The 10,662-nt window shown below is 39.8% G+C and overlaps 1 long non-coding RNA gene across 1 annotated transcript in view; it reads left to right on the top strand.

The window, feature by feature from the left end:
• Window positions 1–6,523, top strand: part of LOC121905448 — a 38,267-nt gene extending 31,744 nt beyond the window's left edge. Inside the window, exons 3-5 of the long non-coding RNA XR_006098417.1 lie at window positions 3,925–3,999; window positions 4,966–5,110; window positions 6,006–6,523. This is a non-coding gene — a long non-coding RNA (uncharacterized LOC121905448). The remainder of the gene's footprint in view (window positions 1–3,924; window positions 4,000–4,965; window positions 5,111–6,005) is intronic.
• The last annotated feature ends 4,139 nt before the right edge of the window (window positions 6,524–10,662 follow it).

Here is a 10,662-nt window from a genome sequence, read left to right as displayed (position 1 = left end):
TTTTTTTCAACACAGATCTCCATTGCAGGTTTAGCTGCATGCTAACCAGGTTCAACCAACTAACACCATGTCAAAATAGCCAGCATGTTGCTATCACCAGCATCATTCCTGAGCCACCACACGTTATACCTCTCAGGCCTCTCAGCACCCCAGCAAGAGTCACACAGTCAGTTTTTTGTGATTGTAGAAACACTCTGGATTTGATATTAAAGCAGACACCTCACCAATCCACCTCAGATGCAAAGGAAGGATATTACCAGTTGGTGTTATAAAGTAAGCCACAGCATACTAACACATGACAAGTGTGTGGGAAGGCTACACTATAAAGGCAAAGGGAAAAATGTTGTTTGACTTTTGATTCAAGGCATAATTATCAGTAAATGTCACTCTCAGAAATATATTTTCACAGTCAGGATGCAGTCACAAAGACACATACAACAGCTCTTTTGTGGTTCTGTAGAGAGATAATAAATATGTATACATTCAGTTGCTTTAGGTGAAAGAGATGTGGAATGACAGCAAGAAGGAAAAAACATGGAGGACAGGACAGAAAACAGACATGCAGGAAGAACTGGATTGGGGATTAAAAGAGGAAGAGAAGTGAAAGAGCCTTTGATCAGCAGGGAGAGATGGAATAAAGTCACCTCTGTTCCATTACCATCCTGTTGCTGTGAAAGACACACACACACACACACACACACACACACACACACACACACACACACACACACACATATGCTCATTCCACTTTTGTTCAAAGACATTATGACATACCTTATGACGCCAGCTGGTAAGTCCTGGCTTTTTAGTGGAGCAGGTTTGGGACAGCGATAGTCTGGGGATGATCAAGGTCTGTGTGTCTGTGTGTGTTTGTGTGTGCGCATGTGTGTGTGTGTTCGTGTTTGTGTGTGTGTGTGTGTGTGTTCGTGGTGTAGTGGACTTTGCGATTGATTATCTTGTCACTCTGATCATTAAAGAGTATCTCTGCAGAGGATACAAGGTGTCCTCACTTCTGAACAATCTCACATCTAGACAAAAAATTTTGGATGAATTTCAAAAATTATATAATTTAGCTCTTGTTTGTATTTTGACCTCCACCGCACAAAAGTTTAGGACAGTTTAAACAGTTCTCCAATGTGAATATTTTCTGTTTTCTTTAGTCTTCTATGATAGAAAACAGAATATCTGACATGACATTTTTCACTATTTTCTGACATCTTCTAAATTACAGGTTGGGTGTGTACAGTCTTGGCTATAAGGGCGACACCAACAAGGGTTGGTTCCAATTCAAGCACCAACTCTGTGTGCAAAATTTCATACAAATGGGTGTTTTTATTTTTTTTAAAATAACATGTATTCATGGTTTTTTGTGTGAAACTGTTGGACTTGGTATAAAAATGCCCTTGCAATGCAGCTCTGCGGTTTTGTAGCTAAGAGCCGTGAGGCAGTGGATTGGTATTCGGTGATGAATCAGCTAATCAGAGATCAATGACTCTTGACAGCTGCTCTACAAATCAGAGGGGGACTCCATGTGCTCTGTGTTTTTTTTTTTTTTTTCTTTTAGCCAAACTTGTTAATGTTTCAGCAGTAATCCATACACAAGGTATGACATGGTGCCTCCAGCAAGGGTGAAAAAACAGGTTGCTCACGTGACATATGCACACATACAGAACACACACACTCAGACTGTGAGGTTAAAACAGGACTTAGTGTTGTTATTTGCACTGCCCACACATGCACACACAGTGACATTCACATTTGAAATTAACCATCTCTAAATTGTATCCAAATCAAAAATGTTCCACAAATAGCAGCCTGCACACTGACACACACATGCGTTATTGTGTATCTGCATTGACACAAAGGTATAATTAAAGAAAGGTAGCAGGATTTCTCTTGTTTGTCTCATTTGCAATCTCTCTGTCTCCCTAACAACCTTTCTTCTCTTTCACTCATCTCGCTCTCACTTATCTCTCTCTCGCTCTATCCTTCCAGTCGTGATTTACTCCTCCGGCAGATTTTCTCCTTCAGAGACCCAAAATCCTTAACTGGAGGATTTCATCTTTTTACGCTCTAACAAGAGCATGAGATGACACAAAAATATGAATGGAAAAATGTATACTAAATCCAGCTCTATCTGTCTCACCCTGTCTCTACTCTGTGTATTTATCAGTGTCTGGGTGTGTGTGTTAGTGTGTGTGTTTCTGTGTGCATGTGTGTGTGCATCTGTGTGCATGTTACAACAGAGTACAATGTTACAGAAACAGAGAGAAGATTGAAAAAGGGGATGATGTAAACTAATCTCTGTCAGCAGGCTACTTCTCCCTGGAGGCAAGAAGTTCATTTCACACATACAAGAAACTGAACACACACACACACACACACACACACACACACACAAAGACAGTGAAACACAAAAGCTTTTCCTTACTTCAAACAGAAGATAATCTTAATAGCTAAATGGAAAAAACAAAGATACAGACTGTGCATGTGTGTGTGCGCACACTCCAGTAAAAACATAAGTGATATTTTCTTACAGTTAGATAAGTTAGTTAAAGGTGCCTGGTACCACCACAACTGGGCCTTAAGTCACTAAGTCACTAGACAGACTCTTGGTGGAACGAGTTACCAAAATCCATTAGATCCACAGAACCAGCTCTTTCGCGAACACCTCCGCACCTGATGGACTGAAAGAAAAACAAAACAATTCTGCTTCTCCTGTAGGCACCTACATCTTATCAGACTCAAACTTAGCTTTATGGCATTTACTCACATTATTCTCTCCTTGCTTGTGTTGTATTAACTCTCAGATGTATGTTGCTTTGGATAAAAGCATCTTCTAAATGAAATTGTAATTGTAATTACTGTGAAGCCTCATGACAAAGACGTCTTGATTAAGAGATACACGAGGTATCACATTATCACAAGTGGTTTTCATATTTTTCAGTGGAAAAAAATGAGAAAAAGTGAAAAGGAGAGATGAAATGCTGTTAAATATGAGCTATCGATGTATATTACACTGTAGAACACTGATTACAAATTTTTTATGTTGTGACAGAAAATTTAAGTGTCTAGATGCAAACCCTTGTCACAAAGTTGTGAGAAATTCCAATCAAGAAAAAGACAAGAGAAGAGAAAAGTCTGAAAAAATACATTATATGGCAGAAGTACAGTATATGGCAATGTCAGTTAGTTTGGTCCAGACTGAAACATCTCAACAACTATTGGGAGTATAGCCGTGAAATGTTGTATACAGTAGACCTTCATGGTCCCCAGAGGATGAATCCTGCTGACTTTGGTGATTCCCTGACTTTTCCTCCAGCGCCACCATGAGGTTGATGTTTATGGGGAGGGAAATATCATGGCAACTATTGAATGGACTGTTGTGAAACTTGAGATCTTCAAGGATCAGTTCTAATGATTTTGGTGATCCTCTGACTTCTGATCTACAGCAGCACAATCCTCAAGACAAAATTTTAATGTTCCTGTTGTTTTTGTTTTTTTAAAATCTTTTTTCAAGAGTGTCCTGGCCAAGATAGGCAACAACGAGTACATTAGAAACATCTGAAACCACGACTCAATGAGACCAACACATTTAGGTTCTAAAACATCCCTAAAAACATCAGCAACCAGTTGAGAAGACGGACAGATTATGCAGCAGTGATTTGAATTCCAGTAGAGGAACCAATGCTTTGGTTTATGACCAAATATCTGATGACATTCCCATCAACCTCTGCTGTATTTTGTACATGTAGTAAATACTTACAGACCAGAGTAAGATGGTGAAACTGGTAAATATAACATTGTCATTGTGAATATATTAGCATGCTTATGTTAGCATGTATCATAAAGCACCACCTATAGCAGTTAGCTGGATCTAGATTCTTAGTCTTGTTTCCTCTTTCTCATCTCTCAACCCTTCAGATTTTTCTTGTGACCCCTGGAGGACACCCCTACCCCCAGGGTTGGTAACCAGTGATTTAGAGAAGCAACAAGCAGGTATGATGGTAAATTAATGTATCATTGCTATGGCAAATACAACTGATTAAGGTTTAACAACTGATAACCTTTGTAATAAAAGGTTATCTTTGGCTGAGATTTCACTGCATCATATCAGACAAAATACAGTATCTAATCAGATTGTTAAACACTGCACGCAGTGGCTTCATATACTGTACAGACATGAGAGTGGTATTGATCTTCTCATCTCTCAGCTCTCCACCTGACACTGTATTTCCTAAAATGTTGAACTATTACTTTAACCAGATATATGTGTGAGTGTGTGTGTGTGTGTGTGTGTGAGAGAGAGAGAGAGAGAAAGACAGAGAGAGAGAGAGAAATAAATGCTCTTTCTTTACTGTCATGCATGAAGGCATGACTTGAGGGTTACATTGCCACACACACACACACACACACACCCACACACACGGGCATGCATGCACCTGGCTGAGCTGGTCACTGGTGCATGTACACCCCTGACATGCTTCCTACATGCACATCTGTCACAGATGCACATCACAGCACCATGTCACCCCCCACATCTCCTATTTCTGCCCTCGACGTGTCTACCCTCTCTGCTGAAACACACACACACACACACACACACACATGCTGCTTTCACTGCAGTTGCCAGACAAAATCAGCCATTGAGAGCATGTTGAAGACCCAACAAAGTGAACAATACAGTTCAACAAGGAGAGGCAACAATTTTCTGTTCCATCCAAGCTGCCAATACATCAGATGTAGAGAGAGAGCATGGAAACAACAGCAGATTGTTCAGGAGATGTATTTTCTTCTTTCATATTGCACTGTTCTTATTCACTTCACATGTGATTTATTCTGTCGTTGAAGTACGACTCATCTATGCACAAGAACACAACCTTTATCATTTTGATTTTTGATCAAAAGCCCTTGAATGCACAATGAATTATATTTAGGATTTATCCTCTTTTGCTGTACTTGGAGATAAGAACACCTTGAAAGCAGCGACAACAAAGGGAATGAGAAGATGAGAGTGACACACGGGCCCTCGTCTAGAGATGTGCATATATATGAGGCACAGCAAGAGACAGTGTGTGAAAAGTGAAAGAAAAAGGGTGAAAGTTACAAGGTTAGTATATCTTCATTTGTCCCATTGGACCACAGAGCCACACTGCCCCCCACAGGCTGGCCAATCCTCTATCCATCTTAGTAGAATAGAACTACTACCCCAGAAATGTGGGGTGTGCGTGTATGTGTGTGTGTGCGTGTATGTGTGTGTGTGTGCATGTGCGCGCGCGTGTGTGTGTTGCGGGCATCTGTATTAATCATAATTTTCAGACAACAACATCCCTCACATTGCAGAAAGTGACGAAAGCGACCACCAGCCTCCAGGGGATTAATATCTCCATAAACGTTCTCATAAATGACAAAACCAAGTTTGTGTGTGTGTGTGTGTGTGTGTGTGTGTGTGTGTGTGTGTGTGTGTGTGTGTGTGTGTGTGTGTGTGTGTGTGAGTGTGAGTGTGTGTGTGTGTGTGTTTGTGTGCATGTGTGTGGCAGATTGCCACCTCACAGCCAGGTCACAGGAACCAATCAGAGCCCATGTTCAGTGGATGACCTGACCCTGAAAGATCACTGTGCGTGGGAAGGGTGGCTGACGGCTGAAGTGTTTTTCCCACGCAACCTCCCACTTTATTACACACACACGCACACACAAACACACAAACACACAGACTTGTGTACACACATCCAAATTAGCTGGCAGCTGAACACCTGCCCTCTCACCCAGGAGGAGATTTGATTGTTTTTGGTTTTTACAAGCATTTAGGTTTAATGTGCAGCTGCAGAGTATGATGTGTACAAGCCTTTGTGTGTGTTTGTGTGTGCCAGTGTGTATGTGTGCGAGTGGTCTCAGCTGCACTGGTTGAGAATCAATTCAATTGAAAACACTTTATCTCTATACATCATTCTGTCCCTTTTACCATCCTTACACATGCTTTTACATTTTCCATCTCTCTCTTACAGAATCTCTTACAGGTTACAGAATAATCTTCAAACGTCAAGCCACAGATGTCCTGCTGGTTTTCACCCTAGTTGTCTAATCAGGGACTCATTTACACTTGGGATGTCGTTGTTGGTAGAAGAGGAGACAAGGAGTAATGTGGAACTATACTGTAGGACCAGCAGGGTGGTTCAGTGATTGCTTAAAATTCAACATGTTCATTTCCTCTCAGCAGAATCCTTACAGGCTTTATAAATGCTGTTCCTTTACATTATTGCGCTATTTCACATTTTACCTGTCACGGCAGGAAAAGAACAGGTGTAAATAATGAAATTACTGATGACTGAATTTCATTTAGCTGCTTTGGTTTCAGGGTCTGGGTATTGTGCATGCCGGCTCACTGTCACACTGCCATGGCTTACTGGGACACTTGTATAGAATAGAGCTATCATTAATGTTATTAACACCTGTACTTTTTCTATATTCAGTGTCGGCACCTCACAGCGTGGTAAAAATAAACATGGAGAAGAGCAACAATGGAGAGATGAGGAAGTTTCAAATTTGTTTATGGAGATGCTTCTATTCAAGCCAAACTGGAAGGAACTTATCGTAACCGAATGCTAGCACAGCCATGTCATCCATGTTTTGACTGTGGCACAAATTACGTAATTGTTGTTATTCTTGTACACATCCGGCTCACATTTCAGCTAAATCTGCGCATGTGTGGCAGTTCAGGAGCTCAGCGATGTTTACACACAAAAAAAAATGGAATTTAGCATTACAGGAGAGGCTCACAGTCTCTGAAGTCTGACTTAAAACAACAGTCAGGAGCCCAAATGACTATTGAAACAGGTTTTTCTTGCTCTAATCATTCCTCCTGTTCATACTGACTATTAGATGATCACTTCATCATGCACTTACACACTGTAGGTGCATGATGAAGTTGGGGGCCAAAATCCACAAGCATCCTTCTGTGCAAACATGTATTTAAAAGTTTATCTGAAGCTAATATGAAGCTTCAGTCATCCAAATTAGTCAAATCAAGTAGATATCTTTTGACATTACAGTCTTTTTAGTACCAAAGTTCCTTGTTTTGTTACTTTACTTCCACTGCAGCTCAACAGGGAAACACTGTCCAAGGAAACACAAAGAGGAAATTTCATGCTAAAAAGGCTGTAAATGTGGCAGATATCCACTTGATATGACCAACTCAGACTGCTGAAGCCTCATGTTAGCTTGAGATAAACTTTTAAACCTATTATTTCTCAACATGTCTCCTTGTGGATTGCTGTGTCCTCACTGATGTGTTGTGTAACTGAAGGCACAAATCCAAAACAAAAGTATGCACACAAGCAGAGGAGATAAAGATCTCAAAAGATGCCAATCAGGACACACCGTGACTTGACTGAAGCTGTTTGAACACCTTGAAAATGAAGCTGTTAGTTAATTGATTGCATACATGACTTCAATAAGTAAATAAATAAATCATCTATAGGCTTAGCTTACCAGAAGACTCCCCAAACCAGATCAACCTGGTCATACCCTTCTAAACAAGGTCTCAAGTACTGACTTGACAGCTCAGATTTAACAGTTCCTCTTGTAAAACCTGATGCACTGATTGGATTCGTTGGATTGGTATCAGCTCCAATACTGACTTTAATTAAGAGAATTGGGTGTTGGCCATAATATGACTGTTTAGTCCAGTTTCTGGTGCAACACCAATACCTGACCTCATGTTACCTCAATGATTTCAAGGATTTCTACACAGTGAAGTACACAGATTAAAGCTTGGAAAAAAGAGAGCACTGGACTGGTATCAGATTGGTACTCTGTATCAGCAGATACCCTGTTCAGGTATCAGAATCAGGAGAGATGAAGTTAGATCTGTGGATCTCTAAACTTTAGAAGGGAGGAAGAAAATCAACATAAATGTAGACTTTAGAAGCACATTTACAAATGGATGACATTTCCTCAAGGAAAACCTGTCATAAGATGAAGCCAGATCTGCTTAGTCTCTGGAGCTATACTGGAGGAATGAACACAAATGTTCGAAAGGATTTTCCCTTATTTGGTTTTTTGGTGATGATGTTGGAGAGAAATGTTTCCTTATTTGTGGACCTCAGGAAAACGAAGTGACCCTTCCCTTCAAGGGCACAAGTGGACACAAACCATGCCAGTAAGATGCCTCCCAATTGTATGGAAGCACACTCATTTATATTAGATTAGATTAGATTAGATTAGATTAGATTAGATTAGATTAGATTCAACTTTGTCATTTCACAGAGTACAAGTACTGAGACAACAAAATACAGTTTAGCATCTAACCAGAAGTGCAAAAGAGGCAGTAAAGTACAGTGCAGTGTATTGCACATATGTATAATATATAAACAGAATAAACAGTAAGGGTAGGTATGAATGTGCTGAAATATACACAGTATGAAATTGTAAATGGGCTGCATTTATATATCGTCTTTCTAGTCTTCCAACCACTCATAGTGCTTTGCAATACATTTCAACATTCACCCATATTCATACATTGATGGCAGAGGCTGCCATGCAAGGTGCCAATCTGCTCATCTAATGTAATGCATACACACACACACACTCACAAATCGGTGGTGTGATCCATTGCATCAGGAGCAATCCAGGATTCAGTATCTTGCCCAAGGACACTGCAACATGCAGACTGGAGGAGCCGGGATTCAAACTACCGTTCTTCTGATTAGTGGACGACCCGTTCTACCTCCTGAGCCACAGACGCCCAGCGAAATGAAAGTATGAAATGTAAACACGAGGAAATGCAGAGTAAACACCTCGAGGTATGATAAGAATACACTACACACTATACACACTAAAGTATATATAGTATAAATACAAATACACTATAGAAGCTATGACCAATATAGACAATAGTATAAGTGTGGTATAAATAATGAATAAACATGAATACACTATTGGTCAGTTATAAGCAGTATAGAATAGTATAGAAATATGAATAGTAATAGTAAATATTATATAGAACAAATGTTATGAAAATAAATAGTATTCAGAGGATTTAGATTTAGATTTAGCCTCTTCTTCATTATTACTCACTGACTGTCATTTTGAATTTATTATTACCGGTCATTAGGCCAGCTTAAGGAATACTCTTCGCCCCCAAGAAGATGCCTTGCATCTGGGCCTGATGTATGGTGCTACTGTACATATTAGAAAGTGCCTGGGGGAAGTTATGGAAGGTATGTTTAGATGATTAATGTAACGGGGCTCAGGATTAAGAGCCACTGACCCTGGAGGCAAGTAAAGGATATGTGACTTCACCCTGTGTTTACGTAACATTGTGAGGCTGCAGTGAGGAGCTCAAAATATTCAACCACCATGGTCTGTAGCTTAATTTAGCACACGGACTGGAAACAGGGGGAATCAATTAGCGAGGCTCTGTCCAGCGGTAACAAAATCCACCTACCAGCACCTTTAAAGCTCATTAATTAACAGGTTATGTCTTGTTTCTTTAATCTGTGCAGGAATCTAAGTTTAAAAATGACAATTCATAGTTTTAAAGGAGGTTATGTACTGAACTATTTCTTGGCTGGGACCAGTAACTTTCTGGTCGTCCAGCAACTCCTCAGAGACAAGAATTAGTTCATCATAAAACCACCAGTAGAATGGTGAATTGTTTTTGTATCACAGTTTTTGTACGGATTAAACAACCCCTTTCTCCAATCTTTACCGCACAGACATGAGAGTGGTATCAATTCTCTCATCTAACTCACTGCCAGAAAGCGTGAAAGTGAGAGTCCCAAAATGTTAAACTATTCCATTGAGTGCATAACAACTAGACTGTATATTCTCTATTCCTCTGACACTTTCTGGAGTTGATCACAGATGTTAGTAGATGTAGTTTTTATATGAATGAAATGGTTTTAATGGGATATCATTGTTCATCATCAGGAACTTTTTTGTGTTGGAAAAGTATGTTTTCTTTCCTAAAGAAGTATGTGCTTTCCTTTTTATCTGAGCTACAAGTGCAAACAGAAATGCTTTTCTAGATTAGAGTCTACTTAGTAAAACCTTATTTTAGTGATAAAGTTTAGTAATAATAATGTTTTCTAGCTGCATCACTCATTCGAATATCCTTTCTAGACAAGATCAACTTCTGTTAGCATTCAGATATTGATTAATTGCAAAACTTAAACCTGTAGTGTGAAACTTTTACATGTAAATGAACGTCCGTTAAATTCAAGCCCTTGCCAAACAAATTCACACAATGCTGATTAAGCCCATCACTGCCGGGTAAATCTCTCTGTATTTCACCGTATACCAGAGTTTTTAATATGGTGTTGGGTTGACATTCCTGCGTTGGCCGAATGAATGCATACTGATCATGCTCTATGTGCACCAGAGACTTCTGCCAGTCGAGCAGCTAACTTCCTGTCAGCGCTCTGCTAACTTGAATGGGTATAAAATAATTTAATCGTGCGGCTCTTCTAGACTTTCCAAATCAGACAGAATGGATTAAATTCTGACAGTGAAATAAATCATTTCACGGGGGTTGTGTGATGCTCATAACTATTTATCCACCGTTTTACAGCCGCAACACTAGCGACGGAGTAGGCTACAGTGGAGCCTATGACACAAACATGTGTCTACAATGTCTTTGTAATTACTCTCACTGCCAGAAGG

This window comes from Thunnus maccoyii, chromosome 2 (genome assembly GCF_910596095.1).
Source record: "Thunnus maccoyii chromosome 2, fThuMac1.1, whole genome shotgun sequence".
Lineage (NCBI taxonomy): Eukaryota > Metazoa > Chordata > Actinopteri > Scombriformes > Scombridae > Thunnus > Thunnus maccoyii.
Note: the sequence above shows the minus strand (reverse complement) of the source record. Positions and strands in the feature narration are given on the sequence as shown.